General features: G+C 41.2%; 1 long non-coding RNA gene across 1 annotated transcript in view; it reads left to right on the top strand.

The window, feature by feature from the left end:
* Nucleotides 1–11905, top strand: part of LOC149123794 (uncharacterized) — a 44851-nt gene extending 32946 nt beyond the window's left edge. The window contains exon 3 of the long non-coding RNA XR_016215142.1: nucleotides 11640–11905. This is a non-coding gene — a long non-coding RNA (uncharacterized LOC149123794). The remainder of the gene's footprint in view (nucleotides 1–11639) is intronic.
* Nucleotides 11906–15321: the final 3416 nt, after the last annotated feature.

Below are 15321 nucleotides of genomic sequence, written 5' to 3' on the forward strand. Positions count from 1 at the left end.
GGCTGAAACCAGAAACTTGGGGCTCTGTCTGGGTATCCCATGTGAATGGGAAGGGCCCAGGTACTTGGGCCTTCCTTCACTGCCTGCCCAGGCAAATATATACCTTTCTTGAGAGCACCTATGCCGGACAGCATTCTGGGGTCTGAGGATACAACTGTAATGAAATAGCATGATGACATTTATCCACATGCTTTCCTCTTCGTATTTCCTAGTATGACACTATTCCTATTCAGCCAGCTGTTAAGAGTTGTGGATTCCCCAAAGGAGGTGCTCATGAGTAGACAGAAAATCGTGTTCAGCATGGCCTCTTGGCTGGCAGATGACAGCGCACGCAACATAACTATCCTCTGGATCCAACAGAAGTTTGATTACTACAACTACTGTGGGAGTCATCCTTACACTCCTATCTTACAAGCCATTTATCTGGTGTCAGATGTATGATATACAGAGCATCCCACTCCGAGAAAGAAAGCCACAGGGATGTGTCAATCCTGCAGCTATGTTTTATGGTAACTGTGGTCTGTAGTTACATCTTACAGATGTAGAAACTGAGGGTAAGAGGACTTACTCTTTCACTGCTATATAAGCCCACTGTATATGCCAAATGTTATCCTGCGTGCCTTCTGAGTCCCCAACTGTAAATGGCTAATTTGGAATGCCAGCATGGTGAGCAGACTTCATCTTCAAGGCTGTGCTTCTACTCCTGCATGGATGGCAAGGCCTTTGGGCTTTCCAGGACATTTTTGAACTGGACAACGATCAGTAATCGCATATCTACACCTTTGTCACTAAATGATGTTTCAGCAAGCAAACATCCATTTCCTGTCATCTGCCTACGCCTGCTCAGGTTGCAAGCACGCCATCTGATAAGAGTCATCACCTTTTCCGTGGAAATGTTTATAGGCTTGGTGTTTGTAACCAAGAGAGTAGGATTTAGGCAAGAAGGAGACACAAGAACAAACAGAAACTCTCACACAGTTTACTTGGTGAAGCTTGTTTTTCAGGTGTTCCAGGAAAGCTTATCTCACAGTGTTGCACTCAGAAGGGGCCAGATCACAACAAGAAAAGATGCAGGAGACCAGTTTGAGTCAGACGTTTGAACACGGAGTGCTTGAACTTGGATGTTACTTGTGCAGGAAGAACTCTTTTGCTCCTTCTTCTCTACATCCTGGACACTCCCCTAACCCTTAATATAAACACCCTCGCAAACTGCTTCTTGGGAAGCAGTTTCTCTAGAGGCAGTTTCTCAGGAAGCTCTGTCTTCTCACTGTCTCCTTTACTTGTCACAGGTAAATAAAGCTTTCCTCTGAGCAGCTCCCACATGAGACTGATTATTTGGTGACATCTCAAGCAAACAGAACCCAGTGTCTGCTACAAATTGCAGTGTTTTTACTGGGTGACTAACAGTGGCCAGAATTTATCAAATGCCCCTGGAAACTCAAAAAGATATTTCTAACAAGGTCGAAGATAAAAATACCAATTTCTTAAGTGCATAGCATAATAATAACAAAAGGAACCTATGTTTATTGAGCATTATGTACATATTGATTGACAAGTATTTTTTTTTACATCCTGGTCACAACTCAGCCAGCCAGTAATTATCAAAATTCATTTTACAGATGAGAGAAATTAGGTCATGGTCTCACAGCACTTAGTAGAGGAGAGGGAATTCATACCTACTCAGTCCTGCTCCAAGTGCCACCATGCCATTTCATCACCATTGTGTAAACTTACTTTACGGTGATACTTTCAGCTTCTCTAGACCCAGGCGACTCGGTTGGGGTCATGTAACTCTTATAGAATAATGAATTCTGAGCCATTTTTAATAGACTTGGGTAAGCCATTATGAATTCGGATCTTCTTTTTTATTATTAATATAAAGAGAAGAGATTTTATGCATTTCTTAGGTACAGTTACAAGAAGACAACCACACTTCCCTCACTTCCTGCTTCCTCCCAATATCCCTACCTCCTTCCTGTCTCTCCATCAAATTTTACAAAGACATAATTTTAACCCACTCTATATTCACAGGCTTAATTCATCACTAATCATAATATTCAACAAGTAAAAGTAGGAAGACCATAATTCCACAGGAGTATAGATAAGGCTAAAAACAACAATCATAACCCAAGTGACCATTTATTTCTTATACATTTTTGTACACTATATTAACTGCTATATATCAGAGAAAACATGATATTTGTCTTCTTGAAACTGGCTTATTTAAACCTAATGATTTCCAGGTGCAACCCAGAAAAGACAGAATTTTATTGTTTTTTATGGCTGAGTAGTATTCCATAGTTTATATATACCACATTTTCTTTATCCAGTTATCGACTGATGGACATTTGGGTTGACTTCATATCTTAGTTATTGTGAATTGAGCTGCAATAAACATGAGGGCACAAATAACTCTTTTATATACTGATTTAATTTTGTTTGGGTAAATTTCCAGGGGTCGGATGGCCAGATCTTATGGTAGATCAATTTTCAAATCTCTGGGGAATCCCCATACCATCTTCCATAATGGTTTACTAGTTTATATCCCACCAACAGTAGATTAAGGTACCTTTTTCCTATATCCTCATGAGCATCTATTAGTTTTTTGATTTTTGGATAATAGCCCTTCTAACCCTGGTGGGTGAAGCCTCATTGTGGTTTTTATTTGCATTTCTCTGATAGCTAGTGATCCTGGGGATTTTTCAGAGTGTCTGTTGACCATTTGTATTTGTTCCTTTGAAAATTGTCTGTTCATGTTTTTTGTCCATTTCCTAACTGGATTGTTCGTCTTGTTGATTTTTAGTTTCTTGAGCTCTTTATGGATTCTGGATATTAATCCTTTATCACTTGTATAGTTTGCAAATATTTTCTCCCTTTCAGTCAATTACCTCTTCACTTTCCTGATTGTTTCCTTTACAGTGCAGAAGCCTCTTAGCTTGATGTAATCCAATTCATCTATTTTTGCTTCAATTACTTGTGCTTCTGGGGTCTTTTCCATTGCCAGTGTATTGCAGAGTTTTCCCCAAGGTTTTCCTGTAGTAATTTGATGGTATCAGGTCGTAGATTCAAATCCTTGATCCATTTTGAGTTAATTTTTGTATAAAATGTAAGGTAGGGGTCTTGTTCCATACTTCTGCACACAGAGATCCAATCCAATTTTCTCAGCATCATTTGTTGAAGAGACTGTCATTTCTTCAGGGATTGATTTAAGCTCATTTTTTTTTTTAATTTATTTGCCAGGTAGAGTTGTAGACAGTGAGAGAGAGAGAGAGAGACAGAGAGAAAGGTCTTCCTTTTCTGTTGGTTCATCCCCCAAATAGCCGCTATGGCTGGCGTGCTGTGGCTGCTGCACTCTGCCAATCTGAAGCCAGGAGCCAGGTGCTTCCTCCTGGTCTCCCATGCAGGTGCAGGACCCAAGCACTTGGGCCATCCTCCACTGCCTTCCTGGGCCACAGCAGAGAGCTGGACTGGAAGAGGAGCAACCAGGACTAGAACCCAGTGCCCATATGGGATGCTGGCGCTGCAGGTGGGGGATTAACCAAGTGAGCCATGGCACCGGCCCTGATTTAAGCTCATTTGTCAAAGATTAGTTGGTTGTAGATGCATGGATCAATTTCTGTGGCTTCTATTCTGTTCCACTGATCTACATGTGCCACTGCCAGGTTGTTTTGACAGTAATTATCCTGTAGCATGTCCTCAAGTCTGGTATTGTGGCCAGTGCCGCGGGTCACTAGGATAATCCTCCACCAGTGGCACTGGCAGCTGGGGTTCTCGTCCTGGTTGGGGCACTGGATTCTGTCCCAGTTGCTCCTCTTCCAGTCCAGCTCTCTGCTGTGGCCTGGGAAGGCAGTGGAGGATGGCCCAAGTGCTTGGGCCCTGCACCTGCATGGGAGACCAGGAGGAATCACCTGGATCCTTATTGGTGCAGCACTTGTCCAAAAAAAAAAAAAAAAAAAAAAAAAAAAAACACCAAAAAACGAGTCTGGTATTGTAATGTCTCCAGATGCATTTTTGTTGTTTAAGATTGCTAAAGCTATCCAGGGTACCCTGTGCATCCATATGAATTTCAGTATCATTATTTCTAGATCTGAGAAGAATGTCATTGGCATTTTCATAGGGGTCACACTGAATCTGTAAATTGTTTTGGATAGTATGGACATTTTGATCATATTAATCTTTCAATCCCCCAAATATAAGATTTTTCCACTTTTTTTGCTTTCCTCTATTTATTTCATTAATACTTTGCAATTTTCAGTGTAAAGATCTTTCACATCCTTGGTTAAATTTATTCCAGGTATTTAAACTTCTGATAGCTATTATGAATGGAACTGATCTTACACGTTCTATCTCAGCCATGGTATTGTCTGTGTATAAAGACTATTAATTTTATTTATTTATTCATTTATTTATTTATTTATTTTTGACAGGCAGAGTGGACAGTGAGAGAGAGAGACAGAGAGAAAGGTCTTCCTTTGCCGTTGGTTCACCCTCCAATGGCCACCGCGGCCAGCGCACCGCGCTGATCCAATGGCAGAAGCCAGGTACTTCTCCTGGTCTCCCATGGGGTGCAGGGCCCAAGCACTTGGGCCATCCTCCACTGCACTCCCTGGCCACAGCAGAGAGCTGGCCTGGAAGAGGGGCAACCGGGACAGAATCCGGCGCCCCGACCGGGACTAGAACCCTGGGTGCCGGCGCCTCAAGGCGGAGGATTAGCCTAGTGAGCCGCGGCATCAGCCCAAGGCTATTAATTTTTACATGTTGATTTTATATCCTGCAGCTTTACCAAACTATCTTACAATTTCCAATACTCTCTTAATGGAGTCTTTTGATTCCCCTATATATAGAATCATGTCATCTGCAAACAGAGATAATTTGACTTCTTCCTTTCCAATTTGTACCCCTTTGAATGTTTTTCTTGTCTAATGGCTCTTGCTAAAACTTTCAGAATTATACTTAATAGCAGTGGTGAAAGTAGGAATCCTTATCTGCTTCTGGATCTTGGTGGAAATGCTTCCAACTTTTCCCATTCAATATCATACTGGCTATGTGTCTGTCATATATTGCCTTGATTGTGTTGAAGAATGTTCCTTCTATACCCAATTTGGTTAAGGTTTTCATCATGAAAGCATGTTGTATTTTATCCAATACTTTCTCTATATCTATTGAGATAATTATATGTTTTTTATTCTTTAATTTGTTAATGTGATATATCATATTTATTGATTTGTGTGTGTTGAACTAACCCTGTGTAACAGGGATAAATCCCACTTGGTCCAGGTGAATGATTTTGCTGATGTGTTGTTGGATTTTATTAGCTAGTATCTTTTGAGAATTTTTGTGTCTGTGTTCATCAAGGGTATTGGTCAAAAGTCTATCTCTTTGTTGTATCTTTTTCTGGTTTTAGAATTAAGATGATGTTGGCCTCATAGAAAGAGTTTGGGAATCTTCTCTCCCTTTCAGTTTTTTTCAGTGTCTTGAGAATTGGAATTAGTCCTTCTTTAAAAGTTTGGTAGAATTCAGCAGTGAAGTCATCTGGTCCTGGGCTTTTCTTTATTGGGAGAGTCCTTATTACTGATTCAATCTCTTCTTGGTTATTGATTTATTTAGGTTTTCTGTGTCTTCATGACTCAATTTTGGTAGATTGTATGTGTCCAGAAATCCCTCCGTTTTCCAATTTATTGTCATATACCTGTTTGTAGTAATTGCTGCTAATTCTTTTTATTTCTGTGATATCCATCTGATTTTATTGATTTTGGGTCTTTTCCCTCCTTTCTTTTCTTTCTTTTTTCTTTCTTTTCTTTTTTTTTTTTTTTTTTTTTTTTTTGGTTAGTTGACCCAATGGTGTGTTGATTTTGTTTATTTTATTTTTTCAAAACACCAGCTCTTCAATTCACTAATCTCTATCTTTTTATTGTCTCAATTTTGTTTATTCTCCAGTTTTAATTATTTCTTTCCTCTTACTAACTTTTGGTTTGGTTGGTTGTTTTTTGAGGTTTTTGAGCTGTATTGATAGATCATTTGATGGCTTTCCAACTTCTTGATGTAGGCACTAATTGCTATAAACTTCCCTATTAACACTGATTTTGATGTATCCCATAGTTTTAAATGTTGTGTTGCCATCCTCATTTGTTTCCAGCAATTTTTGGATTTCTCTTGTGATTTCATCTATGACCTGCGGTTCTTCAATAGCATGTTGTTCCATCTCCATGTGATAGCATATTTTCTAGAGTTTCTTAAGTTGTTAATTTCCAGTTTCTTTTCACTGTAGACAGAAAAGATACATAGTATGATTTCATTTTCTTAGAATTTGTTGAGACTTGCTTTATGGCTTAGTATATGGTCTATCCTAGAGAAAGATCCATGCACTGATGTATTCTGTAATTGTGGGATGAAAGGTTCTGTAGATATCAGTTAGGTCCATTTTGTCCATAGTGTCAGTTTTATTGTTTCTTTGTTGGTTTTCTGTTCAGTTGATCTTTCCATTGATGATAGTGGGGGTTTTGAAGTCCCCATTACTATTGTATAGGAGTCTATGTCTTCCTTTAGATCCATTAACATTTGTATTAAATATTTATTTATTTGAGAGGCAGACTTACAGAGAGAGGGAGAGACAGTCTCTTGGTTCACTCCCCAAATGGCTGCAACAGCCAGAACTGGGTTGATCCGAAGTCAGGAACCAGGAGCTTCCTCTGGGTCTCCCAGTTGGGTGCAGGGGCCCTAGCACTTGGCCATCCTCCATCGCTTTCCCAGACAATTAGTAGAGACCTGGATCAGAAGTGGAGCAGCTGGGACATGAACTGGCACCCATATGGGATGCTGGTGCTGCTGGCAGAGGCTTAACCTACTATGCCACAGCACCAGCCCCTAACATACATTTTAAATAGCAAGGCACACTGCCATTGGGTGCATATACATTTACTATAGTCACATCTTCCTGTTGAATTATCCCTTAATCATTACATAGTGCCCTTCTTTGTCTCTTTTAGCAGTTTCTGTGTTAAAGTCTATTAAGTCTGATATCAGGATGGCTACATCTGCTCATTTTTGCTTTCTGTTAGCATGGAATATATTTTTCTATCCTTTCAGTTTCAGTCTGTATGTATCTTTGTTGGTGAGTTATGTTTCTTACAGGCAGCAAATAGAGGGGTCTTGTTTTTTTCATACAGCTACTTTGTATCTTTTAATCGAGAATTTAGGCCATTTATACTCCAGGTAAGCAACAAATTGGTCCTACCATTTTTCCATAAATAGTCCTAATGTTTGCCTTGGATTTCTGTTGTACTTTTATTAGAAAATTATCTGCTCTCACATTCTTTCGTAATGATGACTGTCATTCTCTGTTTCTGTGTGTAGCACATACTTAAGAATTGTATGTAAGGCTGGACAAGCAGTGAAAAATTCTTTCAATTTCTGTTTGTTTTGTAAGGTCTTTATTTTACCTTCATTTATAAATGAAAACGTTGCTAGGTACAGTATTTTGTGTTGTCAGTTTCTTTCTTTCAGGTCTTAAACTACATCTCTCCATTCCTTCCTATCCTCTAGGGTTTCTGATGAAAAATCATCTGTTAGTCTAACTGGGTATCCTCTGAAGGTAATCTGGCATTTCTCTCATGCACATTTTAGAATATTTTCTTTACTGTTGAAAAGTTGATGCTAATGTTTCATGGTGAAGATCTTTCTGATCATGTCTACTAGCAGTTCTATGTTCTTCCTGTACTTGGATTTCTCTTACTTTTTCCAAATAGGGAAGTTTTCTGCTATTACTTCACTGAATAGGCCTTCTAATCATTCTTTCCATGCCTTCAGGAACTCCTAAAACACAAATCTCTAACACTGTTTTCAGTTTTTCTAATTTCTTCTTCTTTTTTTTTTTTGACTGAAATATTTCCAGAGATTTGTCTTCTAGCTTGGATATACTTTATTCTGCCTCAAGTCTGTTGTTGAGGCTTCCCACTATATTTTCTATATGATATATTGAATTCATCATTCCTAATATTTCAGTTTGATTTCTCTTCAATATCTTTATCTCTTGGCAAATTTTTTCATCCATATTGTGTATAAATTTCTTTATCTTCTGAATTTGTTTCTCTGTGGTTCTGAGTAATGTTATGATCATTCTTTAGGATTCATTTTCATGCAGTTAATCTATTCATCTTCACATTCTAATATTGAAGTATTGTGTTCCTTTTGGGAAGCATATTCCTTGTTCTTGTTTCTCGTATTTCTGCTTTTATTCCTAGGCATTTCTGGAAACACTTACTGATTTTCTTCTCTGATGGTTTCTATGTTTGAACTATGCTTTGGTGGCTTAGTAGAATGTCTGCTCCTTCAGTGGATATTCAGAGGTGTGTTCTGGTGAGCTCTGTTTAGTGCTCCAACATGGGGCAAGAGTCCAGGATGATGCCCAAACTGGGCATGGTAGATCTCCTCTATTATCAGCATCAGGGAGGGTATGATCCCATCTACTGGTGTAATCACAGTGTCACCTCTTCTCTCTCTCTTTTTTTTTTATTTATTTGACAGGTATAGTTATAGACAGTGAGAGAGTGACAGAGAGAAATGTCTTCCTTCTGTTGGTTCACTCCCCAAATGGCCGCCATGGCCGGTGCTAGGCCGATCTGAAGCCAGGAGCCAGGTGCTTCCTCCTGGTCTCCCATGCGGGTACAGGGGACCCAGCACTTGGGCCATCCTCCACTGCCCTCCCGGGCCACAGCAGAGAGCTGGACTGGAAGAGAAGCAACCGGGACTAGAACCCAGTGCCCATATGGGATGCTGGCACCGCAGGTGGAGGATTAACCAAGTGAGCCGTGGCACTGGCCCCACTTCTTCTCTTCCAAGGTGATCAATACCCAGGGTTAACCAACAGTGGCTACACCCCCCACCCATGCAGGCATATGAACCATACAAAGAATGTGTGCAGGCTCCAGCATTGTGGAATAGCAGGTAAAGCTGCCACTTTGGCCATCAGCACCCCAAAGGAGCACCGGTTGCTGTCCTGGTTGTTCTACTGCCAGCCCAACTCCCTGCCAATATGCCTGGGAAAACTTGGGCCCCTGCACCCACATGGGAGACCTGGAAGAAGCCCCTGGCTCCTGGCTTCAGCCTGGCCCAGCCCTAGCCGTTACAGACATTTGGGAAGTGAATCATCAGATGGAAGATTTCTCTAACTCACCTTCTCTCTCTCACTCTGTAACTCTACCTTTTAAATGAATTAAATAAATCTTAAAAAATAGTGCTAACCTCGTTAATCAAATGACAGTGAGATGAAAATTTTAAAAAAGAAAAAAAAAAGAATCTGTGCAGTCCTCAGTGTGAGCATAGAACCCTCTGCAATGACCCACTCCAGGTAGTCAGGAAGCTCTGAAACTCTGAAGCCACAGTGATTGTCCAGAGACGCAGGTACAGCCCGCACCCAGTCATGTGGTCGCAGAATTCCCACAGACAGAGTGCACAAGGCTCCCACAGTCATGGGGTACAGGGGATCCATGCAGCCTACGAGCCTGCCCTGTCAATGGAGAGAGCAGAGGCATTCTCAGAGCTAGCTGCCTGTGGTTGCTCCATATTGGCAGTTTGAGCCCTGGAGCCTGTGATAGGGTGGGGAATTGGAGCACCTTACAGTCCTAAATGGGTGCCCAGCCTCCTGCCAATCCTCCCAGACAGATTCAAAGTCAGTGGAGGACATGGGTTCATCCCTCTGATAAAATCCCCTAGATACGCGTGAGTGACCACAGCCTCTACTGGCATTAAGATGGCACTTTTTTCCCAGCTGTTCACTGGGTACCCTTGTTGGAAGGTGGGAAGAAGAAAATGTGCTTTTCCTTCATAGGGTTGGCTGGGTATCTTGCCACCCATGAGGGCTCCAGGCCAGACTCAAGTTCAGTGTGGTCTGCAAGGTTCTCCTGAACAGTATCCACCAATGAAATGGACCACTGCAGTCTGCGCTCGCCTTGCTCTTGGAAGCTCGTGTCTCTTGTAGCCCCTGGCTGGGGAGTCACAGGTGGTATGTTTGCTCATTGCTGTGTGTTTGTACTATCCATGCTGCTCCATGGCATCTCTCTTTCTTTAGAATTTCCACTGCAAACTTCTCCCCAACTCTCCCCTGGGAATGCACTTGGTCTACTTTCCTTTTGTTATCTTCCCCTTGTCCAAATCAGCATGTCTTTTCCCTATTCAGCCATCTTGGAATCCTGAACTTTCTTAATTTTCATCTGAAAATTCTGGATCTGTTTGATTTGTAAACTTCATCAGGAAACAACACCCTTTGACTCAGGGGCGCATCCAGGCAAAACTCTAAATGAGCCAGTGTATTTTCTATGTTCATTTCACTGTCTGCAAGTTCCCCTCTGCTTCCCAAATGTTGGAAGTCTTTACCATCCATGTCATGACTGTGCCACTTGGCCAGTGTTCCCAGGCTAGCCTTGCATCCTGTAGGCCTCACCAAATCATGCCGTAGTAAATTAACACTGTTAATTTGTTGGCAGCCATTCCTGTCACCTGAAAGCATTTGGGTGTCAATTTGAGGACGTCTCCTTTGGGTATATGATCTTGGAGCCTGCCTTACTATTACAGCAGAAAAAGAGGTCCCTGAAGCCCATGTTATCAGCCAGGGATTGCCACATACAGGATAAGCTGGTGATCTAAGCACAGACAGTTTGATGCAATATTCTGGTAATCTGTATATTGAGAAGAAGGGATCAAAGATGGAAGAAAAATTTAGAATTCATTAATTTTGAAAGAAGCACCCTGGCAAGTTCTGTTCTCATTCTTCCTCCAAGCACTGTTCGAAGATTTAACCTTCAACCCTGTGCTATTCCTCAAATTGTCCTAAAATGAGCTTTACATTTTCAGTTAATCATAAATATTTCTGTGGTTTGCAATCCAAGAGTTCTCATTATAAACCTTCTCTTCTTTTTGGTAGACCACATGCTGCATGAACAGGACCTAGCATTCCAGACTCATGCAGATATTTAAATCCCAGAGTCTTATGATAACAGCTAATGGATTAATGCTAAAGACTGATGGATTAGAGTGGAGGCTTCATCCAATTATGGTGTCTGAAGGTGGGGCTTTTAGGAAATGAGTGGATTGGATTAGGTTGCTAGTGTGGAGCCTCATGATTGAATCATGGGTGATGTACAAGGAAAGGCCACTTTTAAATGTGTGCTCCTCCCTGTTTCTCTCTGCTTCCTGGCTTGCCCTGCAATTGCCTAGAGTCCACATTGCCAAGCTGCCTAATCTTGAACTGTGAACTTCCAGTCTACAGACCAGAATAATTCTTTTCCTCCCCAAAGGCTCCTCTCGGGTACTCCAGTTAAAGAAATGAAAAACTGACTGATACACTGCATCTCCCCACAAAGCCTCTCAGTAACTTCTAATGTGCTCACCCCATGCCTTTCCAGGTCAGGTGGTCTGTCCAGCCCAGGGGGACTGGTTAACCATGCAGGCAAGGAATCTGCAATAAGGAGCTAGTGACAGAGAGAGGGGATTGCTGGTGTCCTTTCCCAGGTTCCACTGAGACACCTGTGTGAATCTTTAAGCTACACTTGTTTTCAACACTTATTGACTTCCAGTGTGGACTTTGTCTTAGGGTTCTATTTGGTTTTTAGCATCTAGCCATAATGGACTTTCTTCTTTCACAGAATTTTTCCAAAAGAAATTTGGTAGCACAAGAGATGTCAGTCAGAAGAGTCAACTGAAGACCTGGTTGTACAGAGCCCAGTGGGGAATGATCTGAAAGCTCAAGTTGAGTCCAGCACTACCATGTTGGAAAGCCTCAGTGATTCTCCATCTGAACTTGAGGACGGGTTTAAACTCCTCTGGACATTCTGATCCACGAAGGTCTGGCTGATGCCTATCTTCATCTCCAGCATTCTCTACTCTACACCTATTCACCAGCAACGTTAAACAGCAGGTGCTTCCCCATATCACATTGCCTCTTCTCTGTGGCTGCTTTTAGGGTATTACCTCTCCAACGTCCTGTCCTTCCTTTCCTGATGCCAACTGCCCACACCTGCTTGTGAGCATCTCTAGAGTTACCTCCTCTGGGAGGTGTGATGACCTCCTACTCTAACCTCTTTCCTACCCCTTGTCGACAGTGTGTTATTCTGTGCTTTCAAATTCTTATACATCTGGGTCTTTATGGTGCCAGTGGTGATTGTAGTTTTGTGAGAGGGATGGATGAAAGGATTGATTGAAGGATGAATGAAGCCCTTATATAATTGCAGACATGGCATTGCAGGAAGTATTCCATATTGCAAGCCTTTTTAGCCTATGGCTACTCTGTTCCCTTCCCTCAGCCTGCCTGGGCCTACTAGAAGTGATTTATTTCCCATCCATAATGATTCGATTTATTTGTAGAAGTCACTTAAGAGACTCAATTATGTCCACCACATAAATAACACAAGTCTTGACCTGACTGACCAACTGTCACAGTGACATAGTCTGCTTAACCCAATTACCAAATTGATCATAGAACTCAGAACAGTTAATGAAGAAAAATAGAACTTGATTTCTCTTTGAAATAAGATGCTAAGAAAGTAATAGGCAAATCAGAAGAGCCTAAAAATCCTGTGTCATCATGAGAGCACTCAGAAAACAAATTTGTATGATGCAATAATTTCAGGAAACTTTTAAATTCAGAGTAGCAGTTCAAGTTTTGTCAGCTGATCAGAGAGAGGAAGCACTTACACATACCTCCTGAAAATACTTTAAAAAGTATTTGTTTCAATGGCGAGTGTTGGGTGTAGCAGGTAAGATACCACTTGGGACACCCACTTTTCTTATTGAAGTGCCTGAGTTTGAGTTCAGTTCTTCTGTTTCTGATCCAGGCTCCTGCTAATGTACACTCTTGGAAGCCCAAAATGATGGCTTAAGTACTTGGATTCCTGGCTTCTGACTTTGGCCTGGCCCATCCCTGACTGTTACGGGATTTTGGGGAGTGAACTAGCAGAAGGGCAGTATCTCTGTTTCTGTCTGTCTGTCTCTGTTATTCTGCCTTTCAAATAAATGAAATAAATACAATTCTCAAAGTATTTGTTTTATTTTGTAAAATTTTCTTTATATGAGAGTACTTCAAAGATTTCCTGGAAAACAACTCAATTACAAGCTTATTTGGTGCAAAGAATTTTGAAATCTATGCACAGTTTTTAAATAGCATGTATTTTTCATGAACTTTTTGAAGGCCTCTTGTAAATCTGGATTTCAAGTTTTTTTGGCATCAAAATAAATATATCTTCTAATTGTATTTTCTGTGAGCTTTTGAAGTACTCTCAGATCCAGATGAAGCTCCTTGCTTCTAGCTTCGGCTTGGTCTAGTCTAGTCCTGGCCATTGCTGCCATTTCAGAAGTGAACCAACAGATGTCTGTCTCTCCCTTTCTCTCTGTAACTTTGCCTTGCAAATACAGAAATAAATCTAAAAACAAGCAAACAAATAAAAAACCCATGCAGTTGCTGCTGTTTTCCTATTCTGCTGTTAAATGATTGTCCAAGCAGCAGTTTTGCCAGATAAGCTGTCAGGGCCACAAGACGCACTTTTCTTTTGTCCATGTTAAGGTTTCACGTAAATGTTCTGTTTCCTTGTCTTTCCTGGAAGAGTTGAACATGTTGGGCTTTCTCTGTACTTTGTAATCCTACAGCTGGTGGCACTTGGGGTCAGTGTTTCTGAGGGTTTCCCAGGTAGATTTCTGCATTGAATTGAGTCCATCATCTCTTGGTAAAGGTTGTGAAGTGCCCTGGGGTCCCTAAGTCTTGGATACACTCTTGAGGGTTGTGGTAAGTGATACTTCTGGCAAGGGTTAGAGGATGACAGATGACAAAGGACAAGAAAAAAGACACAAGGGAACCAACATCCCCTGCACAACCATGATGCACCTAGCACTGTGATAGATTTTTAAAAAAGAAAAAAACTTTTCATTTATTTATTTGACAGTGAGACAAAGAGTGCTGTCATTTGCTGTTCCACTCCCCAAAGACCCAGAAGAAGTGACAGAGCTTGGTGGAGACTAAAGCGAGGAGCCTGGAACAAAATCCAGGTCTCCCAGGTGAGTGGCAGGAACCCAATCACTTGACCCATCAGCACTGGATGATCTGGGGTGAGCATTTGCCTTAGTGGTTAAGATGTCTGCATTCTATATCAGAGCATCTGAGTTCCATTCCTACTTCCAGCTCCTGAATCCATCCTCCTGTTAATATAGACCCTAGGAGACAGCAGGCAATGACTCAGTGGTTGGATTCGTATCACCCATATGAGGGATTTGGGTTGTTTTCCCAGCTCCCAAGGTATCCCAGGGCCACCTTTTGTGGGCATTTGGGGGTAAAACATCAAGTAGTAGCTCTCTCTCTTTGTTTTTGAAACAAACAAAAACAACAACAAGAAAAACTCAAAGATGTAATCTCATGTTATCTTCCCATCTGCTATTGGAGGAGATATTATTAGTCTGTATATTTCAAATCAGGAAACTGAAATAGGAATTAAAATCATTTGGCTAGGAAGTAGCATATTTATAATTCAAACTTAGCGCTGCCTGATGCTCTTTTGTCTACCACTATACCACCAATGTTTGTGTAGAAAGTGCAGTCTTCATGTCCTGTAGTTGACAGATTCTACCACGCTCTAATACCTTATGGATCTGTATCCCCTAACAAAATTATAGAGCAAAATGAAATACTGAATTGGTCCTCAACACATTCTGAGAACAGTTAATGAAAATCATTAGACACATATGCATAAAGAAACTGATTTGAGCTACCTTAGAATTGTGCCTTAAAAATACATGTAATCCTTCGTTTATAATTTTTATTATCATGACAATATGTTAATGATATTTACCCTAAAATATAGTAAATAAGCTTATGTAAGAATATCACGAAAAGAGAGCCGGTGCCGTGGCTCCTGGTTAATCCTCCACCTTGAGGCGCCGGCATCCCATATGGGTGCCGGGTTCTAGTCTCGGTTGCTTCTCTTCCAGTCCAGCTCTCTGCTGTGGTGACTTCAGCCTGGCCCAGACCTGGATATTTTGAGCATCTAGGGAGTAAACCGGCAGATGAAAGAGCCCTCTCTTTGTCGCTGTGCCTTCCAAGTAGATGAAAACAAATAAACACTTAAAAGTATCCCTGTATAATGTAATGAAATGAGTAGGATTTGATTTATGTTTCTTTGTGATATTCTTTTTTTATTATTTATTTGACAGATAGAGTTAGATAGTGAGAGAGAGAGAGACAGAGAGAAAGGTCTTCCTTCTGTTGGTTCACCCCTGAAATGGCTGCTACAGCTGGCGCTGTGCCGATCGAACCCAAGAGCCAGGTGCTTCTTCCTGGTGACT

The sequence above is a fragment of the Oryctolagus cuniculus genome, chromosome 10 (genome assembly GCF_051225735.1).
Source record: "Oryctolagus cuniculus isolate XC-2025 breed Fujian yellow rabbit chromosome 10, ASM5122573v1, whole genome shotgun sequence".
Lineage (NCBI taxonomy): Eukaryota > Metazoa > Chordata > Mammalia > Lagomorpha > Leporidae > Oryctolagus > Oryctolagus cuniculus.